Genomic DNA, 24,267 nt, shown 5'->3' on the forward strand with positions numbered 1-24,267 from the left:
CTATGGGTGCTTTGATGTCATGGATTATAAATATACCTTTTTATTAGACTCTTGACTGAAAGGATGATTTGTTCCATTTATATTTCATCATAATCTTTACATCTGACTTTAGAAAACTGGCAGTATAGTGGTAACCTATTTTAACACATGGGGAAATTGCCTCTGAGGAGTTGCCATTGCCAACATCTGTTCTGAAAATAAAATTTAGTCAGTCTAAACTTCCACAAATGATATTTCTTGGTTGATCCTTTTATGCTTTGTTTCCCCTGTTTTTCAGGATTTACTTATTGATACAATATAACAACCCCAAATTGGAATGTGGAAGTTTCCCTGTGGGTGTTTTTATGTGGTAGGGTAGTACTGTCCAATAGAACTTTCTGTACCAATTGATCTTTATTTGCTCTATCCAGTATGGTAGCCAATAGCCACATGTGGATGTTAAACACTAGAAACTGAATATATAATTTAGCTTAATTATTAGGTGAGACTGAGAACTTTTTACTTATTTATTTTAATCCTCACCCAAGGATATGTTTAGAGAGAGGAAGGGGGAGAGAGAGAAACATTGATGTGAGAGAGAAACATTGGTTGGTTGCCTTCCATATGCGCCCCAACCAGGGACTGAACCCGTAACCTAGGCATGTGCCCCAACAGGGAATCAGACCCACAGCCCTTTGGTGCATGGGATGATACTCCAACCAACTGAGCCACTCAACCACGGCTGAGAACTGAATTTATAATTTAATGATTTAAAACTAAAATTTGAATGGCCATATGTAGCTAATGGCTGCTGCCTTGGACAGCACAATATTAGGAGTTACTGCATCTATTTGTTAGGAATTGTCATATCCATTAACCATGGAAATCCAGGAACCCAAGGGTAAGGAACTATCTTAACTAAGGAGAATGAAATTTTCTTTATACATTTTTAAGATAAAGTATTTTTCAGTTTTGCCACACATCATGTCTTCTGTCATTATCTCTGTTTTCATAGAACATTGCAAAAGATTAATGAAGGTAATAACTTCTCTGGTCTTTTTAAGAGATACAAGATTGTGTTTCTTTTGTTGAAAAACAGCAAAAATGGATGTTAGGAAAGTTTATTTTTAAAAAATTTACTTTGTTGGCCAGGCGGGCATGGCTCAGCGGTTGAGCATTAATGTAGGATCCAGGAGATCACAGCTTGATTCCCAGTCAGGGCACATACCCCTGGTTGCGGCTAGATCCCCAGTTGGGGGTGTGCAGGAGGCAGCTGATCAGTCGGGACTCTCATCATTGATGTTTCTGTCTCCCTCTCTCCCTTTCCCTTCCTGTCTCCAAAATCAATAAAGATATATTTAACTGATGTGTTAATTTGACACATCAGTTAAAAACAACTTTTTATTAAGGAAAATTTCAAACATATACAAAGAACACAAATAGTATAATGAACTTTTTTTGTACCCATACTTATTTCATCTATACCTCTATCCAGTCCCCCATTTTACTCTATGGTTTCTATTATTTTTTTAAAGTTGGTGTGTTTTTTTTTTGGAGGTAAAATTTACGTATATTGAAATGCACAAATCCTAACTGTACACTTATAAAATAACAGCTTTAGTGGGATGTAATACACATACCATATTTATATGTACATAATTCACATGTATGTTACCTTTTAAGTTACAATTGAGTGATTTTCTTTTTTAGTATATTCACAGAATTGTGCAACCATTACCATTATCTAGCTTAAAAACATTTCCAATACCCTAAAGTGAAAATCTGTATCCACTAACACTCTTTATTTGTCCCTCCCTCTACTTCTGGCAACGACTAATCAGTTTTTTGTGTTTTTATTTTGCCTATCCTGAACATTTAGTATAAATGGGATCATACAATTTTTGGCTTTTTGTGTCTGTCTTTTTTCACTTAACACAGTGTTTTTAAAGTACATCCATGTTGTAGCATGTATCTCTACTTCATTCCTGTTTATTCCCAAAATATATTTCATACTACATTTTGTGTATTCATTAGTTGATCCACATCTAGGTTGTTTCTACTTTTTATCTATAAAAAATAATACTGTGAACATTTGTGTACAGGGTTTGTATAAACACGTGTTCCCATTTCTCTTGGGTATATATTTAAGCGGAATTGCTGGGTCAGACAATACATCTGTGTTTAACATTTTGAGAAATTGCCAAACAGTTTTTCAAAGAGCCTGTATGTACCCTTTTACAGTCTCACCAGCAACTATGAAGATTCCAGTTTCTCCACATCCTTGCCAGTACTTTTGTGTCTCTTTTTAATTATACCATCATAGTGGGTGTGCTGTGATATCTCATTTTGCTTTTGATTTGCATTACCCTGATGGCTAATTATGTTGAACATCTTTTCCATGTAGTCATTGGCCTTTGTGTACCTTTGGAGAACTACCTATTCATGTCCTTTGCCCATTTAAAAAATTGGATTATTTATCTTTTGTTGAGTTGTAAACATTCTTTATATATTTTGGATTCTTTATATATTTTGGATACAAGTCCCTTATCAGATGTATGATTTGCAATTACTTTCTCCTATTCCTTGGGTTGTGTTTTCACTTGGTGGTGTCCTTCGAAGCACAAAAGTTTTTGATTTTGTTGTTCACTTTATGTCTATTTTTTTTTTTTGCTTGTGTTTTTGATGTCTAAGAAAATGTTGCATAATCCCAGTATAGTTTTGACAAATGGATATACTGGTAAATCATACCCTTATAGAATATTTATCTTTTCCCAGAAAGCTCGCATGTAGCCTTTCTCAGCCATTTCTCTCCCTAACTGCTGTTCCCGTTTTTTGTACTTTAGATTAATTTTTGTCTAGAACTTCACATAAATGGAATCATACAGTATGCATATCAGTTAAAATAAAATAAAAAAAAGTTTCATAAAGCCAGAACTGCAGTCTTAGCTTGAAAATCCCATTCTGCAAGGGATATTGTTGTAGTAGTAGCTTAAGAATCTTACACCATGTCTTAACAGTCCTGACCAATAATACTTTGTGTAATATATACAGTTGTGTGTGTTTTTAAGTGGCTTGTGAAGATAGTTTTTATATTTTGAGTGGATAAACTGAGTAAGGATTTAATGAGAGAGTGTATATATATTTTTTCACACTTCTAAGTGTTGCCTAGGGGAACAGGGCAATGTGTGGGATCTTTGTGAGGATGGACATATTGTTATCTTGACTGCTGATATTATTATTTTGGTTGTGATAATTTTAGTTTTTGAAGATGCTACCATTTGGGGAAACTGGGTGTGTTACACAGAATCTATTATTTCTTAAAACTGCACGTGAATCTACAATTATCTGAAAATGAAATGTTCAATTAAAAAATAAAAATTAGGGGAACAAAGTATACCAGAGCAGGCATAACAAGAGCAGGTCGAATTTGTTTGGTTTTAGTCAGCCATGTACTAAAAACAAACTGAAGATGATGAGCTTTTGTTTTTCTCTGCTTGCTAGTGAAGTTTATATTGCAAAAAAAGCTCTCACAACTTTTTTAGTTATAGTCGGGAGGTGGAGTGGGAAGACATAGTTTCTAGGGAAAAGTACTCAGTATACAGGGTGGTCCCAAAAAAACTTATACGTACTTTGAATGATTATAGTCAGTGTTTATTAACATACAGTTCATTTACAAAATTTAAAAGAGTCTACAGAAATGAATAATATTTTTTGTCAGTGCCTGTTTTCAAACTGATGACCATTCTGGTATAGGCACAGCTGATAACAAGAACATCAGTGGAACTGCAAACATCAAGACTCATTTTGTTCTATATTTGTGCACTCTCAGTTCATCGTCTGTTGGTTGGTTTTGTCTGTAAACTTTATCTTTTATGTAGCCCCATAAAAATAAGTCTAGTGGCACTTTAGGATAAGTTATCTTTGTTCAAGGCTTAGTCTGGCTTCATCCATTATTTCAAATCAGTTAAACCTGTAAAGGAGTGAAAATTAAGTGAGTTATCAGCTGTTAAAGTGTATATACATTTTGGGGGGATACCCTACATATTTAGAAGATTTGGGTCTGTGTTTAACTGCTACCTCTGCAGCAGCTTGAGTTTCTTTTCCTATAAAATGGAAGTGTTACCCACTTGTGTTAGTCACAGGATTGCTGGGAGGGTCAAGAATGAAAATACAGGAGAAAGTGCATTATAAATTCTAGGTGCAATATAATTGCATAGCATTAATTTACAAAACCTTTTCCCAGAAGAGTTGTTATATAAAACAAAAGAGCCTTGATGAATCCTATCCACTAAAAACACCCTGTACAGTCTTCTTCCCCAGATGATGAGTGTGTCTAATACTGAATATTTTGCCCTGCTCATAATTATGATTTCAGACATGTTAACTAAACTATCATGTACTGTTCTGAGCATAATATATTTAGAAGTGTTACTGAACTAAATGTTAAATGTTTAAAAAACCACGTTTAGTTAAAGTTTGAAAAGTACTGGCCCTTGATATTTTGGTGTGTTTTATAAATTGCTGACCAGTCCTAAGAGTTCTAATCCACATTAGATAATTACAGAATCACCTGTTGAGCTAAAGAAACAAAAACAAAACAAGACCAGTTTCTTAGAACTCATCTTCTAGAGATTCCAAACCCTACGTTTGATGTGGATTCTTGTATATTTTTGTGTTTTTTAATTTTCCCCACTTGATTTTGTTTTGCAGCCAGAGTTAAGTTAAGAAGTACTAGATTTTGTTCTAGGGTCAAATTAGAAACTTAGGAGTTCTTTATTTTTTTACTTTTTAAAAAAGAACGTAAAATTTTATTTTTCCAATTACAATTTACATTTAATATTATTTTATATTAGTTTCAGGTGTACAGCATAATGGTTAGACAATCATATACTTTACAAAGTGTTCCCCCTGATATTTCCAGCACACACTTGGCACCATACATAATTACTGTAATATTATTGACTATATTCCCTAAGCTATACTTTACTTCCTTGTGACTATTTCGTAACTACCTATTAGTACTTCTTAATCCCTTCACCTCTTTCATCCAGTCTCCCAAACCCCCTTGCCTCAAGCAACCACCAGTATGTTCTTGTGTCTGTAAATCTGTTTTGTTTGTTCATTTATTTTACTCTTTAGATTCCACATACAAGTGACAACATATGGTATTTATGTTTCTTTGACTGACTTATTTCACTTAGCATAAAACCCTCTAGGTTGGTTCATTCATGCTGTCAAAAATGTAAGAGTTCATTCTTTTTTATGGCCAAGTAACATTCCATTGTGTAAATTTACCACAGCTTTTTTATCCACTCATCTGCTGATGGGCACTTGGGCTGCTTTCAGGTCTTGGCTATTGTAAATAACATTGCAGTGAACATAGGGGTGCTTATCTTCTTTCCAGTTAGAAGGAATACACACATTTAAAGAGAATTTCCAAGTATTTGAGTTCTTTTTTTGTTGTTAATCCTTACCCGAGGATATTTTTTCCATTGATTTCTTTTTAGAGAGTGGGGGAGGTGGGGGCGGACCCATGGATGTGACAGAGACACATTGATTGATTGCCTCCTGCACATGCCGCGACCTGCCTGGGATCAAACTTGCAACCCAGGTATGTGCCCTTGACCAGGTATCGAACTCTCGACCCTTTGGTGCTCAGGCTGACATTCTAACCACTAAGCCACACTGGCCAGGGCCAAGTATCTGACTTTGAACAACTGGTTGTTGACATTTAGAGAAGTGGAGAACTCAAGAAGAGAGGAGCAGGTTTAGAATGGAAGATTATGAGCTCACTTTTGGACCTGATGAGTTTGAGTTGGTTGTGGAAGATCCAAACTGAGATGTTCAATAATAATTAGATTTAAAGGAAAGACATTTGTCTAATTAATTAATTTATATCTTCCCCAGCCGACGTAGCTCAGTGATTGAGTGTGGACTCATGCACCAAGAAGTCACTGGTTCAGTTTCCAATTGGGGCACATGCCTGGGTTGCAGGCTCTATCCTCAGTAGGGGGTGTGCAGGCGGCAGCCAATCAATGTTGATGTTTCACTCTCATCCATGTTTTTATCTCTTCCTCTCCCTTCCCTTCTCTCTAAAATCAATAAAAACATATTTAAAGAAGAAAAGTAAGACTCTCTGAAGCTATAAATTTAGAAGCTAACGGCTGATAGATGCAATAAAAGTTATGGAGTGAATAGATTCATACACAGAGTATATGAAGTCATAAAAGGTCTGAGCATAATCCTTGTAGAACAGAAAATTTTCAAGGACAGACAGAGGAAGAGAACACTACAAAAGATTGAGAAGTAATCAGGGCTAGAAGAAAAACTAGAAGGGTGTGACCCAATGGGAACCAATGGAAGAATGTTGAGAGGAAGGAGTGATGAGCCACCATAAATGCTGCTAAGAGTACAAGTGAGACTGAAATTCATTGTATTTAACTAAGGAAGGCATTGATGACCTGCTGAGAACAGTTTTAAACTTATGAGTTCTTATTAAAACATAACAGGGCTGTGAAGAGGGGAGACTAATAATAGACATGTTTTTCATACTTGAAAAAAATATTTTAGAAAATTGGTGATTAATAAAGTAGTTCTAACGGAATTTTGTAGTCTGGGAACCTTGCGGACTGTTACATGTTTTATAAAATTGCATTTAGTAGTTGTGACCTGCTGAGATAGAGAATTCTCCTTTCAGGGAAATGTTTAAGCAGAAGCTAGATGATCATCTTATTTAAGAATATTATAAGCAATTTTTTCACATTAGCTAGGAAATAAACCTTCCAGGTAATTTCTAAAACTAAAATAAGATTTTAGATCATAATGAAAACATTGGGCATTATTTTTCCATTAGGTTAATGATGAGAGTTGTCAAGGGGATAGAATCTTTCCCAAAGTCAGGTTTCTCCTGAGTGTCCTTTTTCCTGTTTTTCTCTAGATTTCAGTTCTTTTCTACTTTTGACAGTTGTTTAAATCTATCGCTTAGATTTTTCTTTCTTAAAAACAGACAAGATATGTATATTATCATCTCAGTGTTTTAAGAATTTTATTGGTGCTCATTAGAGAGAAACAAAAGTAGTTATTTGCAAAGATTTTAAAAATTTAGAATATTTTATTGCACATTCCCTCACAGTTACTTTGCATATATGTTTAGTTATAGCACCTAAACTTTTTGAAAAATATAATGTTTTCTTTTTCTCCTGAGGCCAGGAGACTAGGTTTTTGTTGTTGTTGTTGTTATTGTTGTTAACTCTCAGCTGAGGATATTTTTTTGGTTGATTTTTAAAGAAAGTGAAAAGGAGGGGATGTGGAGAGAGAGAGAAGCATCGATGTGAGAGAGAGACATCAAGTGGTTGCATCTCTCATGCTCCCTGACCAGGGCCGGGAATCAAACCTGAGACTGTTTGGTGTGCAGGCCAATGCTTTAACCACTTAGCCACACTGGCCAGGGTGAGACTACGTCTTAATCATCAAATTTTCAGCTCTTTGAGGAGTGTCTGGCACATGCACCACTTTACTATTCCTAGGAGAGTTTTATTTTAAGAATTATAGTTTATAATATTAAGATGCTTTAGTCATTTAGAAACAAAATAAACCAATTTTCATTGAGAAAAAGACAGCATCATTTCCTACTGTTCCCACATTAGTTTAAGGTTCTTTTATGGCTACTTGAACTCCTGTGACTTTTTGATAGCAGTTCATGAATTCTCTGGTAGATAGATAGATAGAAGAATAGTTTATGCAATTCTGGTTAAGAGCACTTACCTAGTACTGAAAATACATTTATACTAAATTTCAAAACATTTTCATCATAATATAATTTTGGATCCTAATGACATTATCTTAATTGTGAGTTAACATCAACAAATTTCTGTTGGTTGCCCATGTTGAAGAAAGAACTGTACTTGGTACTATATACTACGGAGAATTAATTTACTTATTTGTTCAACAAATTTATTGAGGATCTTCTATGTGGGATATGTTTTATTATTTTATTTTATTATTTTATTTTATTTTATTTTTAATATATCTTTATTGATTTCAGAGAGAGGAAAGGAGAGGGAGAGAGAGAGAGAAAAACATCAATGATGAGAGAGTCATTGATCGGCTGCAGCCTGCAACCCGGGCATGTGCCCCGACTGGGAACGGAACCCTGATCACCTGGATCCTAGGTCGATGCTCAACCGCTGAGCCACGCCTGTCGGGGCAATGTGGGATACATTTTAGATGCTAGAGATGCATTGTTGAACAACATAAGACATATTCACTGCCCTTGTGGAGTATGTAGTATTTTTGGAGCTGGGACCCCACCCCCCCAAGTAAACACAGCATCTTTGTAGCTTCTTGCTAAAACTGTTTAACCTGACTTTAATCATGAGGAAACAATCAGACAAACTCAGTATGTGTCTCATGCTACCAAAATAGCTTATTTCAAAAAATGCCTAGTGTTTAGTAACAAACAGTCCCAATCAAGGGTACAACTGAGATTAAAGGAAACAAAAGAGACATGACAAATGCAAAGTATGAACATTGACCAGATCCTCGATTTTGAAAAAGCTGTTAAGAATATTTTTGTATTACATCGGAGAATTTGGACTGTATATTAGGCAATAATATTAATGTTTAATTTGGTGGATACGATAATGGTCTTGTGGCTAAATAGGAGAAGGTTCATTGTTTTAAGAAGGTACATCTGATATTTACAGGTGAAATGTCATGATGTCTGGGGGGGGAGAGGGAGAGAGAAATGTGAAATATTGGTGAATCTAGGTGAAGAGTGTACTGATTATTATATTCTTTTGATTATATTTGGCAATTTCCAAAAGCAAGAATTGGGGAAAAAGAATGTATATGTTATAATAACAAGAGTTCTTTGTTAGAGAATATTGTAGAGTACAACTGCTTTGATAGAATTACTTAGAAGAATTAGCTATGCAAAAGATGGAGGAGTGGGGAGGGCAGTTTTGGTAGGAGTTACAGTATGTATGAATGTCTTGAGTGGGAAAGATCTTTGTTTTTGAAGACTTAAAAGGAAGTCTGTATGGCTAGATCTTGAAATGCAAAGATGTAATACTCCTATGGAAGGAGAAAACTAACCTGTGATACTTGTAACATTTTCAGCCTAATAAATAACTTAATATCCCAGTTTTGTTGGTTTTGAACTATTTATAAAGTATTTGTATTTATTTGTATGAGACTCTTTAAATGCAGAACTTTGAAAATGTAAACTAGAGACACTTGAGCTTTTTTGTCTCAAAATCAAGGATAGACAGCTGTTTATCTCATGGAAGCTGAGAAACCAAGTTGAACCATCTCTAGAAATGCATTCATCACTTAATAGAGTTAAATGCATTTCATCACTTAAATTAGGCCTATAAAAGTATTGTGGCTAAATGTACTATGGACCAGAGGCTTGAAAATGTCAATGAATGACTTGATTTCACCAGTTGTTAAGTCTGAAAATATTCTTGGCCTTCCCACTGTATTTTATGACTTCAGTTCTTTGTCTCAGATAGTGTGACCTACTAGAGTTTACCATGTTAGGATTCAAGAGTTTTAGGATGTAATCCAACATTATTCGATTTTCTTTAGAGGTTTAAGGAAGTGATTTTACTTCTGAGTTACAGATTTTTCATATGTTAAAGGGAATATTGCCTCTCCTATCCTATGACATTGTTATTAGAAGAAAATGAGATATGAATGCTCTTGAGAGAGTTACACGGTATAGTAAGGTGAAGGTTTTTTCTTTTTTTAAACCATATCTTTTTATTGATTTCAGAGAGAGGAAGGGAGAGGGAGAGACAGAGTTGAAATATCAGTGATGAGAGAGCTATCATTGATCAGCTGCCTCCTTTCCCCCCCCAAGTGGGGATCGAGCCCACAACCTGGGCATGTGCCCTAACCTGGAATCAAAACTTCAGTTTCCTGGATCCTAGGTCGATGCTCAGCCACTGAGCCATGCCTGGCTGGGCAAGGTGAAGGTTTTTTCAAGCCCTTTTAACCTACCTGTGATTTGGTTCATACTTTTCTTTTAGGAATTGGAACTGCTTAACTCTAGGGCAGAGTTAATGGCTCTCAGCAAGGATACCTTAATTCTATTATTTCTTCTTCCCTGGTCTTAGGACCAAATTCTGCAGGATTATAATGAAAATTCTGAACTTTTCTTTCCGTTCATTTTTGCCTGAATTGTTAGTGAGTTTCATTTACATTATTGTAATCAATCTCACCAGTTCTGGACCTGACCACGAATGTATATATTTAACTTGAAGTTAACTATGGTTTTTATGATATTATTAGCATTATTGGGTTTTGGTGTTTTAAACCCGTAGTTACCTGTTTATTGCACACTCAAGATAATTAATCAACTCACAGCTAATATGTCATCAGGGATTTCCAAGTATTATTAGCTAGTATTAAAATGTCATTGTGGAGACATTTGTTTTCAGTTTGCACAAATGGTTAAGATGACTGGGTACTTGATACAAATTTATATTTAACAATGTTTACAATTTTTTAAGCTATGATTTTTCATAGTTTATAAAAATCTTTTTGTGATTACACAAGTACTGTGCACATGTTGCAAAAGCCTAAGCATACAGAAATGTTCAAATTATTTTATTCTAAATTTTAGGGTATTTAAATATATTTTCTGTAATTTCATGATAAGAACCAAAGCCACACTCATTGAAACTGTATACATGTATACATGTTTGTCATTACTTAACCTATTAGGTGACTAAACTATTTTTAAATCTAGAGGGCTCAGGCTAAACCTGAAGCCAGGGTGGCGAAATTGGTTCTGCTTTTAGTTTCAATCTTGAAGTGAGATGAAATTAAATACAATTTTAGAAGAGTTTTTGGCTTTTTAATTTTACACTGAAATTCACGAACAAATTTGGAGCTGTGTGTTGTAGAATATGTGCATTCATAGGATACTGATGTTTACTTGATAGGTGGAGGATTTACTTGCTAGTGTGTGTATTGGTAAGTATAGGCTTTCGTTAATTTATTCAAGACATAATTATTAAGTACTTACTTTGTTCCAGATACTATGAAAAGTTTTAGATATCTAGTGATGAGCAGGATTTTTTTTTTCCATTGTAATTGAAATGCAAATTCTACTTGTTTACATGGAGTTTTATTTAGGTCTTAAATTTCTAAAAAATTGTTTGATTCTGCTTTGAATACATGTTTTAATTAAATTCAGAATTAATTATCAGTGTATGATAGAATATGAATATTTATGGTGAGGTTATTTTTCCTCTAGTTTCAACAACTTCTCCATTCTTGTAACCAGTAGCTTGTATTAATGCTTAAATTATTCCCATCCCAAAACTTTCTTTGACCTTCTTGAGGAGTTAGAGCAAGCAAGCTAAACTTAGCCTATTAGTCTTCACTTATAAACCCCACGTGGTCTGGCATTTGAACCTAGTGGTCATAGGTGACTCTGAGATTAACTTTAATAAACAGTTTTAATTACTCATTTTACCTAACTTATTAAGTACATTTGATATATTACTTTCTCCTTTTTCTTACTATTTTTTAAATGATATTCTTTCTGGGTTGTCTTTCCTAAGAGCAGAGGTGGGGGTACGTACAGCCCACGAAAGCATTTGGTCTGACCCTGCCAATGCAACCACAGGAGGGACTAGAAATTCAATAAATCTAGGAGCTTTTTTCATAGCTAATTTTTAGGTTGATGATTTTGTATGGCCCTTGAATGATGTTATAAATATCCAAATCGCCTTTCGCAGAAAAAAGGTTCCCCACCCCTGCCTAAGAGTATTCGTTTGCTCATCATTCAAATAAGAATTTTCCAGAGATTCCCAGATTTGACTTTCATGAACTTTTTTTGGTGGGATAAGGGTAGTGTGCTGACATAGGCTTGCCACCTTTTTATTTTGGAAAGTAAAAAGATTACTAAAAGCTGCCACTTATCACCATTATTTTATAAAAGAAAGGCTATTTTAACTCTTAAGAGTGTAAGGATATGCTCTCAAAATATGTTATAGTTTAAGTTGATTAATCTTAATTAAAAACAATACATTGCTCTTGCTTTTCTTTGTACTGGTTTTTGGACTTAATTAATTTTGAGAACTGCTGCCTTAAAACAGGAGGGAGTGGGTGGTTCTTGTGGTCTAATGTTAGGGGAAAACTATGAAGTGTGTTTTCACGTACAGGGTGGGGTGAAACTAGGTTTACAGTTGTTGGTATGGAAAATAATACAATAATTAATTAATAAATAATAATACAAGGGTAAATTCTCTTTCACATACTCACAACTATAAAAATACTTTTGCCCCACCCTGTATTAAAGCCTCTAAAGGTAATCCTGTGAAATGAGAACTGTCGTTCTAGAGGATGCCCTTTGGGAAACACTGCTATGGATATTGATGTTATGAAGGGTTTGTTTTCACTTTCATCATATTCTATCTTTTAAAAGTTAATTTTTAATATTTATAAAAAATGAAGTAGTAGTAAAATTATAAAACTTTTAACCAAAAGATGCAGTGTGTTAGAGAACCTTCGTGCACTGCTGGGAGGGAATGCAGATTGGTGCAGCCACTATGGAAAGTTCCTCAAAAAATTAAAAATGGAACTGCCTTACGACCCAGCGATTCCACTTCTGGGTATTTACCCAAAGAAATCCAAATCACTAATTTGGAAGAATATATGCACCCCTGTGTTCATTTCGGCATTATTTACAATAGCCAAGCTATCGAAGCAACCCAAGCATCCATCAATAGATCAGTGGATAATAAAAAAGCTGTGGTACAGCCCGGCCGGGCGTGGCTCAGCGGTTGAGCATCCACCTGGGATCCAGGCGATCGGGGTTCGATTTCCGGTCAGGGCACATGCCCGGGTTGCGGGCTCGATCAATGACTCTCTCATCATTGATGTTTCTGTCGCTCTCTCTCCCTCTCCTTTCCTCTCTCTGAAATCAATAAAGATATATATATATATATATATATATATATATTTTTTTTTTTTTTAAAAAAAGGCAAAAAAAAGCTGTGGTACATATATACAATGGAATATTACTCGGCCATAAAAAGAAATGAAACCTTACTATTTGCGACAGCATGGATGGACCTAGAGGGTATTATGCTAAATGAAGTAAGTCAGAGAAAGACAAATACCATATGATTTCATTTATCTGTGGAATCTAAAGAACACTGTAAATGAAGAAACAAAACAGAAATAGACTCATAGATGGTTGCCAGAGGGGAGAGGCAGTTGGAGGACTGGGTAAAAAAGGTGAAAGGATTAAGAATGGTAGTAATTTGGGATATAAAGTACAGCATAGGAAATATAATCAGTAATATTGTAATAGCTATTGTATGGTGCTAGGTGGGTACTAGAAATATCGGGGAACAGTTTATAAAGTGTGTGATTGTCCAACCACTATGCTGTATACCTGAAACTACAAAATAATATTGAATGTCTGAAAAGATAAAAAATAAAAACCTAACCTGAAGTTAATTATGTCCAAAATAACTCTCCGTTATCTATTATTTTGAGAATCAGAGAACAAAATTGCTTGCCACTACATTTTTAAATTCAGAAAGCTTTGTTAGATGGTATGATTTGAAAACATAATGAGTAATAATAAAAGAGCATGAAAATATTTCTGCAAATTTGAAATGGGGGGGGGGACCCCAAAAGATGCAATGTCATATCTGTTTCCTCCATCCTTATTAGAAGCAGTTACTTTTTACTCTTAGCTATATTTTTTGTATTTCTAAATAAAACATTTTTGTATCTTAGTCAGTTTTAGACACATTCTATATTGTTAGTTCAGGAATTTCTTACATAGCCTCACATTCTTTCAATATGCTTACACAAAAAATTTCAAACCCCATTTTCCTTTCATGGTTATATAAAAATTTACATATGAGCCTTATTGAATATGGTACAATAAAGTAATGTTGAGGGTTTTAAATGATTTAATACATGCAAAGTACTTAGAACAATGTCAAATATTTGTTAGATATTTTTAATTGTTTCTAGTATTACATTTCTTTTTTTGTTCAAAATAACATTTCTTATACAATTAGGTTTAAAAATTGACTCATTAAAGAAATAGAATTTCCTTAGTTTTCTTTGAACATTGAAATTTTCACATCTTTCCCCTGTTCTGTGGAATGTTTTGCAGTGTAGTTTTCCATTATGTCAATCTGTCATATGATTTATCACGTTGTTGTTTTTTAAAGAGATACTGTCCTGGAGCTCTTCTGAAATTCTTCTCTAATCTGGACTTGTTGCTCTCTATACTTCCTGCACAGATATTGTCCTGGGGGTTACCCTCACAGTTCCCTTTGCTTTTCTGCTGTGTTGACTCCCTTTCATCTTGTGTCTGGCTTTTATTTTGTTTACTCCCTTTTTTTGATATCTTCCCTCAGGCCTTAAGAAAGTGTGCTTCCATAGTAAATCTTTATAGACGTTATATGCCTGAAAATGTACTATTTTACCCTTTAGTCTTGATTTATAATTTGTTTGGTTTTAAAGTTGATTTTTACTCGACATATTTTTCACTTAGAATTTTAAATGAACTGCTCCCGTCTTCTAACTTCTGATGTTGCTGTAACAATGTCATTACTATTCTCAGTCCTTTGTAAGTTGCCTTTTTAAAAAAAAAATTTTTTTAGAAATTCCCACCTGAGCATATGTTCATTGATTTTGGGGGCACGGGGAGAACGAGGGGGAGAGAGAGAGAGAGAGAGAGAGAGAGAGAGAGAGAGAGAGAGAGAGAGAGAGAGAGAGAGAGAGAGAGAGAGAGAGAGGGAAACACAGCGTGAGAGAGAAACACCAATTGGCTGCCTCCAGTATTCACCACAACCTAGGTATGTGCCCTGACCAGGAATTGAAATTGCAACCTGGAGGACAGCGCTCCAACCAACTGAGCTACCTGGCCAGGGCAGTTGCCTTTTTCCTTCTTCCCATCATAGTTATCTTCATCCTTGATTTCCTTGGCAGAGATCTTTTTCATTCAATTTGTTGGACACTTGGCCTTTTCAATCTGGCAACCCCTGTTCTTCAGTTCTGGGATGTTTTCTTCTACTTTTTCTCTGATAATTTTCTCCCTTTTTTCTGTTTACCCTTTATTGTATGTACTTTTACTAAGCCACGTTAGATTTCTTAGATTGATCTTCTGACTATTTTTTATTATTTGTCTTTTATTTATGCTCTATTGATTTTTCTTTTTATTTATTATTTTTTTAAAAATATATCTTTATTGATTTCAGAGAGAGGAAGGGAGAGGGAGAGAGAGAGAAACATCAGTGATGATAGAGTCATTGATTGGCTGCCTCCTGCACTCCCCCTGCTGGGGATAGAGCCCGAAACCTGGGCATGTGCCCTGACTGGGAATCGAACCTCGATCTCCTGGATCATAGGTCGATGCTCAACCGCTGAGCCACTCAGGCTGGGCTGTTCTATTGATTTAAAAAAAATTATGGCTTTCATTTCTTGGTACTTGCTATATTCTCTTTTCTCTTGTATAGTATTTTCATGGATGCAATATTTTCTCAGATTTCTGAGGATGTAGTTTTTAAAGAAAACCTTTCTGAAGGTAAGACAAAGTACAAATGTAAACTGCATAAAATAAATTTATAGGTTAATGAAGTATTATAAGGTGAAAGCCTTTGTAACCAACCCAGGGTCAAGAAATAAAACATTGCCAGCCAACCCAAAAGCCCAGATTTAACCTTTCTGTTTCCCTAAAGGTTAATCACTATTCTGACTTTTATGGTGATTACCTTTTTTCTTTATAATTTTGTTAAACAACTGTACATCTTAAAGATTATAGTTTAATTTTCCCATTTTGTAAACACTATTTTAAATCTTTTTCCCTTATAGGGTCCAACTGGCATCTTGCTGCTTTTTTGCATGTGTGCAGTTTATTTGTGGGAGGAACCAGGTCATTTGACTTGTAGATTTCTTAGCCTAGGTTTTGCTGATTACATCCCCAGTGTGCAGTTGAACATTATTTCTTTGCAATTCTATAAACTGGTGGCTAGATCAACAGGCTTATCAGATTCAGGTTTGCTTTTGTGGGGGCGGAGGCAGGACTACTTCATAGGTATGGTGTATTCTCCCTTCAATAAATATATAATGTCTGGCTGTTTCTCTTGTGCTTCTTAGGAGTCACTGATGCTCAGTGAATAGATCAATTTATTCATTAGGTGTCACAATATGATGATTTTGAAAATTCATTTCCTTTTCATTTATTGTCTTGAGTATATTTATAAAGAAAACTTACCCCTATTTTCAGGACGCACTTCACCTATTTTATTCCCCTTGCTGTGCCCTGTGTTTCTCTCGATTCATTTCCTAAAAAGAATAAACTTTCCATCTTTTGATGGAAATGTGATTTGGCAGTCCAGCTGTCCTTTTATACAGATTTCTACATATTACTCTATTCTTCCTGCCCCGCCTGACCTCTGGCCCTTTTGAGCCTGGTGCTACCAGTGCTTCAGTGTTTTGTGGTTCTGTGGGACAAATGCACGTATTTTTAATTGATTTTTTACCCTTGTTTATTTTTCTTTCAACTGTTTTCCATTTTCAAATATTGTGGTTTGGAGTTTTACATGTACTGTAGAATGATTGAAGAAGATAGTGTATGTTTAAATTTTTTCTTTTCTCCTTGTTTAGGTCTTAAAATTTAGAATGAGAAGGAGCATAGAAATCTTTACTCTGCTGTCTTAATACTCTGCTGTCTACTTCATCCCATTTTTCTTCTGATCTCTATCCAGGGCTGCAAATATAATCAACATTTTCTGACTTCTCTAACTTTACTTACAAACCTGATTTTCTTTCCTTTCTGAGCTGTGCACTTTTTTCAACTGCCTCTCAGATTTCCTGATTAATCTTTCCCAAATGTTTGCCAGTTTAATCCATGTTTTCAAAGGACCAATTTTTGATGCCATTGGTTCTATTATATATACTTATCTTTCATTAATTTTATTTTTTATTTACTCTTCACCCGAGGATATGTTTCTATTGATTCTTTTGATTCTTTTAGAGAGAGAGGAAGGGAGGGAGGGAGGGAGAGAGAAACATTGATGTGAGAGAGAAACATCAATCGGTTTCCTCCCATACTTACCCAACTGGGGATCAAACCCCCAACCTTTTTGGTGTACCAGACAACGCTCCAACCAACTGAGCCACTCAGCCAGGGCTGGCTTAAAATTTTTTTTTTTTTAATTTTACTTATTTTAGGGATATAATGTCTTCTTTATTTAAGTTAGCCAGTTTCCCAAATACTGTTTACTAAATAATACATCCTTTCTGTCTGATTTGTGATATCACTTTCATCATTTATCAACTTACCATAAATTAATCTTTGTTTTTTTAATTTTTATTTTATTTATTTTTTATTTTTTTAGCATATCTTTATTGATTTCAGAGAGAGGAAAGGAGAGGGAGAGAGAGAGATAGAAACATCAATGATGAAAGAGTCACTGAGCATGTGCCCACAACCTGGGCATGTGCCCTGACCGGGAATCAAACCCCAATTGCCTGGATCCCAGATCGACACTCAACCGCTGAGCCACGCCCGGCAGGGCATCTTTGGTGTGTTCTTTTTTTAAAAAAATGGTTTTAGAAAGAGAGAGGGAGAGAGAGGAAGGGTGGGGGAGAGAAAGTGAGAGAGAGAGATACATATAGGTTTGTTGTTCCACTTGTTTTTGCGTTCATTGGTTGATTCTTGTATGTGCCCTGATCAGGGATTGAACCTGCAACCTTGTGGTTTTTTTTGTTTTTTAAAAATATATCTTTATTTCAGAGAGAGGGAAGGAGAGAGAGAGAGAGAGATAGAAACATCAATGATGAGAGAGTCATTGATAGGCTGCCTCCTGCATGCCCCCGACTGGGGATCGAGTCCGCAACCCGGGTTTGTGCCCTGACTGGAAATCGAACCCCGATCGCCTGGATCCTAGGTTGACGCTCTACCGCTGAGCCATGCCTGGCTGGGCTGCAACCTTGTTATAAAGGGACAATGCTCTAACCAGTTGAGCTACCTGGCCAGGGCTAAATGATTCTGTTTTGGACATACCTTTTCTGCTGCATTGGTTTTATTGTCTGTTCCCTTTTTTCTGGAACAGTTTTTCTCTAGAATATGTCACAGCATCTGGTAGGGGAAGTCTTCTTTTTGTTCTTCCTTTTAAAAGTTGACTTAGCTATTCTATGGACTTTTAGTTTATCTAATTTTATAAAATGTTTGACCTCAAAAAATCCTGCTTGGAATTAATTGGAATTATCTAAAGATTAACATAATTGGAATTATGCTAAAGATTATCTGCCAAATACATTGGAATTTAACTTGCATCAACTCCATTGGGAGAAGCAAGAATATTCTAGATGGTCTTAATATCCTATAAAGTGAAAAGGTATGGACTGGAGGTTTGATGGATATTGGGAAAAGCAGGGACCACTTTGCATAATCCCACAGCAGAGGTAATGAGTATAGAGTTTAAGGGAAGGGCATGTGAGCCAGCCCTTTTACTTCTTTTGGTTTTCTGTTTAAATTTTCTTTGGCCTGACTTCTTAAACAGGAGAGGCAGCCTAGCCTGGATGCAAGATGAGAGATACAGCTTTGTAGCTACTGACCAGAGTCAACTGAGTACCCAGAAATATTGATCCCCTTATCAGAAAGTTTATTTATCATAGCACTTTTACAGTATATGAACTGGGAAAAATATTTCCAGCATGTATAATAAAGTATTATTTATAATATATGAAATGCTCTTGAAAATCATGAAAAGGGTTAACATTTCAGTTTTTAAAAAAGGCAAAGAACATCAACTGCAGTTTCCAGAAGATGTACAAATTGTTAACAAATCTATGAAAAAAAATGCTTCCCTAATAATAGAAATATAGGTAGAAAATGTGTGTGTGTGTGTGTGTGTGTGTGTGTGTGTGTGTGTGTGTGTGTATGTTTGAAATAGCAAAAGGATAATAATCCCTTTCGGTGAATGTGTGGGCTGTAAAGTTTACTATGATAGTGTCAGTGAGAGTGTTAATTGGAACTTTTTTTGGAGATTTCATTTAACTATATTTCACATTAAAATATATACATAATATGGGTTGAGGGGAAATGGGGTACTTAAATGAAACAATATTGGCCATGAGATGATAATTGAAATTGGATGGTGAATACCTGATGATTCGTTAGACTTGTTTTGTCTACTATTGTATATATTTGTAATTTTTACAATAAAAAGGGAAAATGTACATATTCTTTGATACGGTAATAATAATTCTTCTCCTCCTTCTTCTTCTTGTTTGTTGGTTAATCCTTACCTGAGGATATTTTTTTTGGTTGATTTTTTTAGAGAGAGTGGAAGGGAGGGAGTGCGGAGAGAGAGAAACATCGACATGAGAGAGATAAATCGATTGGTTGCCTCCCACATGCACCCTGACTGGGGCTGGGGATTGAACCTGCAACCCAGGTACGTGCCCTTGACAGGGAGTTGAACCCTTGGCCCTGCAGTGAGTGGGCTGATGCTCTAACCACTGAGCACACTGGCCAGAGCTACAATAATTATTCTTTATGAACTTATTTTATATAGTCGTTGGTACACTTAAAAATAAAATGTAAAAGGATGGACCCTATATTATTGTTTGTAATAGGGAAACATTGGAAGTATCCTAAATGTTCCTCAGTTTGATAATAGTTTAAAAGTAGCTTAGCAGTTGATAAGATTATCTTAAATACTTTCATTTTATACTTATGCAGGTGGACATTACATTGTCAAAGATACATTGTTATGTGAGAAAATTATAGAATAGTATATAATCTACTTTTTGTTAAAACATTTATATGAATTATGTCTTTATATGTAGTATGTACATAAGAAAAATCAGATTAGCAGTTTTATTTTGTGGGAGAAGGTAGCATAGGAAACTTTCACATTGACTGTGTATTTCTATATTTTACCATCTACATGTTTATCTTTGCAATCAGAAAAGAAATAATAAATTCTAAAATTAGAAAAATTAATTTTGCTTCTAATAAAGGTTACATTCTAGAGAGGAGGGAAGTAATCAGTGACATTCCCCTTAGGGGAAAGTATACAATATTTATCCTAGTTATGTTTTGAGTTCTGGTATGTGTCATTTGTTTACCCTTTCTTATTGCTTTTTCTTCTGTAAAATATTTTTGGGCAGAGAAATTTTAAAAGAGGATAATCCTTTACAAATGTTTATTAATGTGGTTTTATATTTGATTTTTGTTCTTTATGTTTATATGGATAAAGAATTGGTGTGTATTTGCCTTAGAATGTGAATTAGAGTCTCTTATTTACTCAGAACAAAACAGATTATTTGTGCTTAGTTATTTTTAGAAGAAATTTAACTCTTTAAATATAGATTTTTTTTAATTGAACTGCATAAATTCCATGTAACCTTTTTGCTTTTTATATACCATGCCCTATGCAGAGCATTGAGATACATCTGTAAATAAGAGTAAGATAGGCACATTTCCCGCTTTTGGTGTAGTGTTTGGGGAATGGTGGTATGTGTTACTGTGTGCTGAAGACTCAATGGGGAAGACTTTAGGAGTGGAAACAGTTAAGTGCGCATAACTTTGCCCCAGAAGTTTGGCTGTGAATGGAAGGAAAGAAATAGGAACATAAGGAATCAAGAGAATTTTAGTTCTCTTTTCCATATAAATTCTTTTTTTTTTTAATCCTCACCTGAGGATATTTTCCCCCCATTGATTTTCAGAGGGGGGGTGGGGAGAGAAAGGGAAAGAAAGATAAACATTGATGTGAGACAGACACATCGTTTGGTGGCTTTGCTGACCAAGCCCGGGGATCGAACCTGCAACTAGGAATTGAACTCCGTACCCTTTGGTCCATGGACCGACACTCTAACCACTGAGCAAAAACAGCCAGCGCTCCCTATAAATTCTTGAAAATATTTAAGCATAGTTGAATGTTAATGGAAAGATGCCAGTATAAACATTTATTGAAGATTATTTAGTCTATAATTATATAACCTTGGTCAAGTTACTTAATTTGTCTTCTTACACTTACAGTTTCTTTATATGTAAAAAGGGATCTGTGAAGTTATCTGTAATAATGTCTCCATTATTGTTTTGGGTATTAAGTTACCTTTGGTCCCATGCCATAGTTAAGTGGCTTATAATAGGGGCTCAAAAATGACTCGTGAATAAATAAATATGCAGAATGTGTAATGTAGAGTTGAGCACATAGTAAGAATTAAGTAACTTATAAGGAGGTGGTGGTAGAAGGGGCACAAGGAGTCAAAGGTAACTTATTAGATTAGGTATCATTGAAACACAATACACTAGAAATACTAGGAGATGCAGGGCAGAAACACTAGGAGATGGAAAAGTAAGAAAATGTTTATCTAAGGACATGCTGTGCAATGGGAGTAATAAGTGGAGAGTAAGATGGAGACAGACCTTGCCATAATGAAAAAAGGAGAGAATTTGTTGAGGCAATAGCAGAGCATATGAAACTCTCTGGAAATATTTGCAATTTTGATTTTTTGTACATCTTCCACTCTGGAATTGGAAGATTCCAGGTCCTGGTAGTCTCCCTGGCATTCTATTGAGGTCATTTCACCCTTAATTATGTTGCTTAGGCTTTAGTTAATTTCTTTAACTTAAGGAAAGCAAAATCCCTTAACCACTAGATTTATAGCTTTTTGGAAAGTTGCTTGCCTATTTGAAGTCATTAGATTGATTTAGTATCTGGGAGAAGAAGGTGCTCAGTCTGGCAATGAGTGTTTCTGATGATAAAATTTATTGTTATAATTCATCATTTTTACTTATGTATAGCAGTCATCTGTCAAACTTTTAGATCTTTCAACCCCTCTAATCATAGTACTAAATAAAGTACCTTTTCCTCACAGCTGACTATGGCAGTAATATATGGCAATATATATTTTCTTTAGAACATTGGTTCCCAGTTCTTTTAGGGGGTCGTAAGGTGAGAACTATTTTCATGATAATACTAAGATGTTACTTGCTTTTACCACTGTTTTGGTATTTGTACATACGATGTAAAAACAGTGTTTGGTCAAACTGCTGTGTGCCTTAGCATGGAACAGGTCAGTGGCATCAAACTGTAACTAATATTCTTCATTGTTAAGCACTCACAGTAAACACAAACATACACATGCATGCACACAGAAAATCCTATTTCACTTAAGAACATTCTTCTTGAAACAGTAAAAGTTACTTTCACTAATTCTTAACCTAGAGTTTAGGTTTTTAATATGTGCAGTGAAATGAGAAGTATACATAAGGTATTTAGGCCATTGTTTAAGTTGCCAGCTGAACTTGCAGCTTTTTCATGGAATACTATTTTTGAAACGATGAATAACTTGGGTATATGGCAGATATTTCCTTGAAGTGACATACTCACTTCATTTATATTTACTTCCTTATTTACCATTTTTGGTTTTCTTCATTTGTTCCTATGGGTTGGAGTTACCACCTGGTGTCATTTCTTTAATATAATTTAGTTCCCACCGCCTCCTTTGTGCTGTTATTGTTAAATATGCTACATTTCTATATGTTATAGGCCTAACAATAAAATTATAAACGTATTGTTTCACATTAGAGGAAATGTGCATTTGTACTGTTTTATAATTAGCTTTACCAATATCCTTTGTTTTCTTGTATGTGTGTGTATTTGAATTTTCATCTTGGTTTACTTGCTTTCAACCCTAAGAATTTCCTTTACTATTTCTTGTAAGTTACTTTGCTAGTAGCAAATTCTCTCAGTTTTTGTTTATCTGGGAGTATCTTTATTCACCTTCATTTTTGAAAGACAGTTTTGCTGCATATAAGATTCTTGGTTGACAGTTTTCTTCTTTCAGCACTTTGCATATGTCATCTCAGTGCCTTCTGGCCTTCATTGTTTCTGATGAGAAGTTATGGGGTTTTCTTGTAGATGATGAGTAATTTTCTTGCTACTTTCAAGATTCTCTTTGTCTTTCAGCATTTTTACTATGGTATGTGTGGGTATAGAGATCTTTACATTTATTCTACTTGGAGTTTGTTGAACTTCTTGGATGTGTAGATTAATGTTTTTCAGCAAATTTGGGGTATTTAGGGAGATAACATGTCTTTAAATGTATATCTTTGTAACTGAAACTTTTTACCCTTTAAATACTAACTACCCATGCCTCCCTCCTTTCAGCCCCTGGCAACCACCATTCTACTCTCTGTCTCTATGAATTCTACTACTTGTTATATCATATAAATGGAATTACACAATATTTGTCCTTTTTGTATGGCTTATTTTGGTTTGCATAATGTCTTCAAGGTTTATCCATGTTTTACCTTATGACAGAATTTCCCACAATTTGTGTATTCTTAGGTATTGAAATTAGGTATTCCTAATCCCTAGGTATTAAAACTTTCTTCCTCACTTCTTTTATTTTTACTTAACTTTTATGCTGCCTATTTTTGAATTATTATCTATCTAGTTTTTCATATTGTTGTCTGTTTAATTAGTAAAAAAAATAATCTAATTTGGGAAGTGAAACAAAACAAACTGCTTTGTTACCTTTAAGAAAGTTGATGGTGGGCCCAGCTGGTGTGGCTCATCGGTTGAGCATGGATCTATGATCCAGGAGATTGAGGTTGATTCTTGGTCAGGACGTAAGCCTGGGTTGCAGGCTTGACCCCTTTCCCCAGCAGGGGGTGTACAGGAGGCAGCCGATCAATGACTGAGTCATTGTTGATGTTTCTGTCTCTCTCTCTCCTCCCTTTCTCTCTCTGAAATAAAAAATATATATATTAAAAAAAAAAAGTTGATGGTGGTATGCTATGCTGTTTATGGAATAACTAATACATAAGTTGTATTTTAGAATATGTAATTTGGGGATTTTTTTGTTTAAAAAAAGTAAATGATCCTATAATATACTTCTCATTTGATTATGATTTTGTGAAATTGATGATTCCCAATTTTTATTTTAAATTTTCTGTGTGCATATTTGAGGGACTGTGATACATTCCTGTCAGTAAACAAGGATCAATCTGTAGTGATTCCATGTAGGGAGGTCATGACTACTCTTCCAATGAGTTGAATATACCCAGCTACCCCAAAGTCACTGGTTAGTGTGTTTTAACTACATGTGGCATAAGCATTTTTGTTCTTTATAAAGTGCTTGTGAAATTGTGCTCTGTAACTTTTTTTATTTTTGCTCTAAACCCAGTTATGAAATTCAGATCATCTTTTGTTCATAACCATGGCCTGCCCACTTCAACTTAGAGCTGTTATTTTGATGATAGCTGCCTTATTATCT

The 24,267-nt window shown here is 35.0% G+C and overlaps 1 protein-coding gene across 4 annotated transcripts in view; it reads left to right on the plus strand.

Annotated features, from left to right (window-relative positions):
• MTF2 (metal response element binding transcription factor 2) overlaps positions 1 to 24,267 on the plus strand; it is a 51,345-nt gene that overhangs the window by 2,087 nt on the left and 24,991 nt on the right. The gene's annotated exons all lie outside the window — the stretch shown is intronic.

This window comes from Miniopterus schreibersii (genome assembly GCF_964146895.1).
Source record: "Miniopterus schreibersii genome assembly, chromosome: 8".
Lineage (NCBI taxonomy): Eukaryota > Metazoa > Chordata > Mammalia > Chiroptera > Miniopteridae > Miniopterus > Miniopterus schreibersii.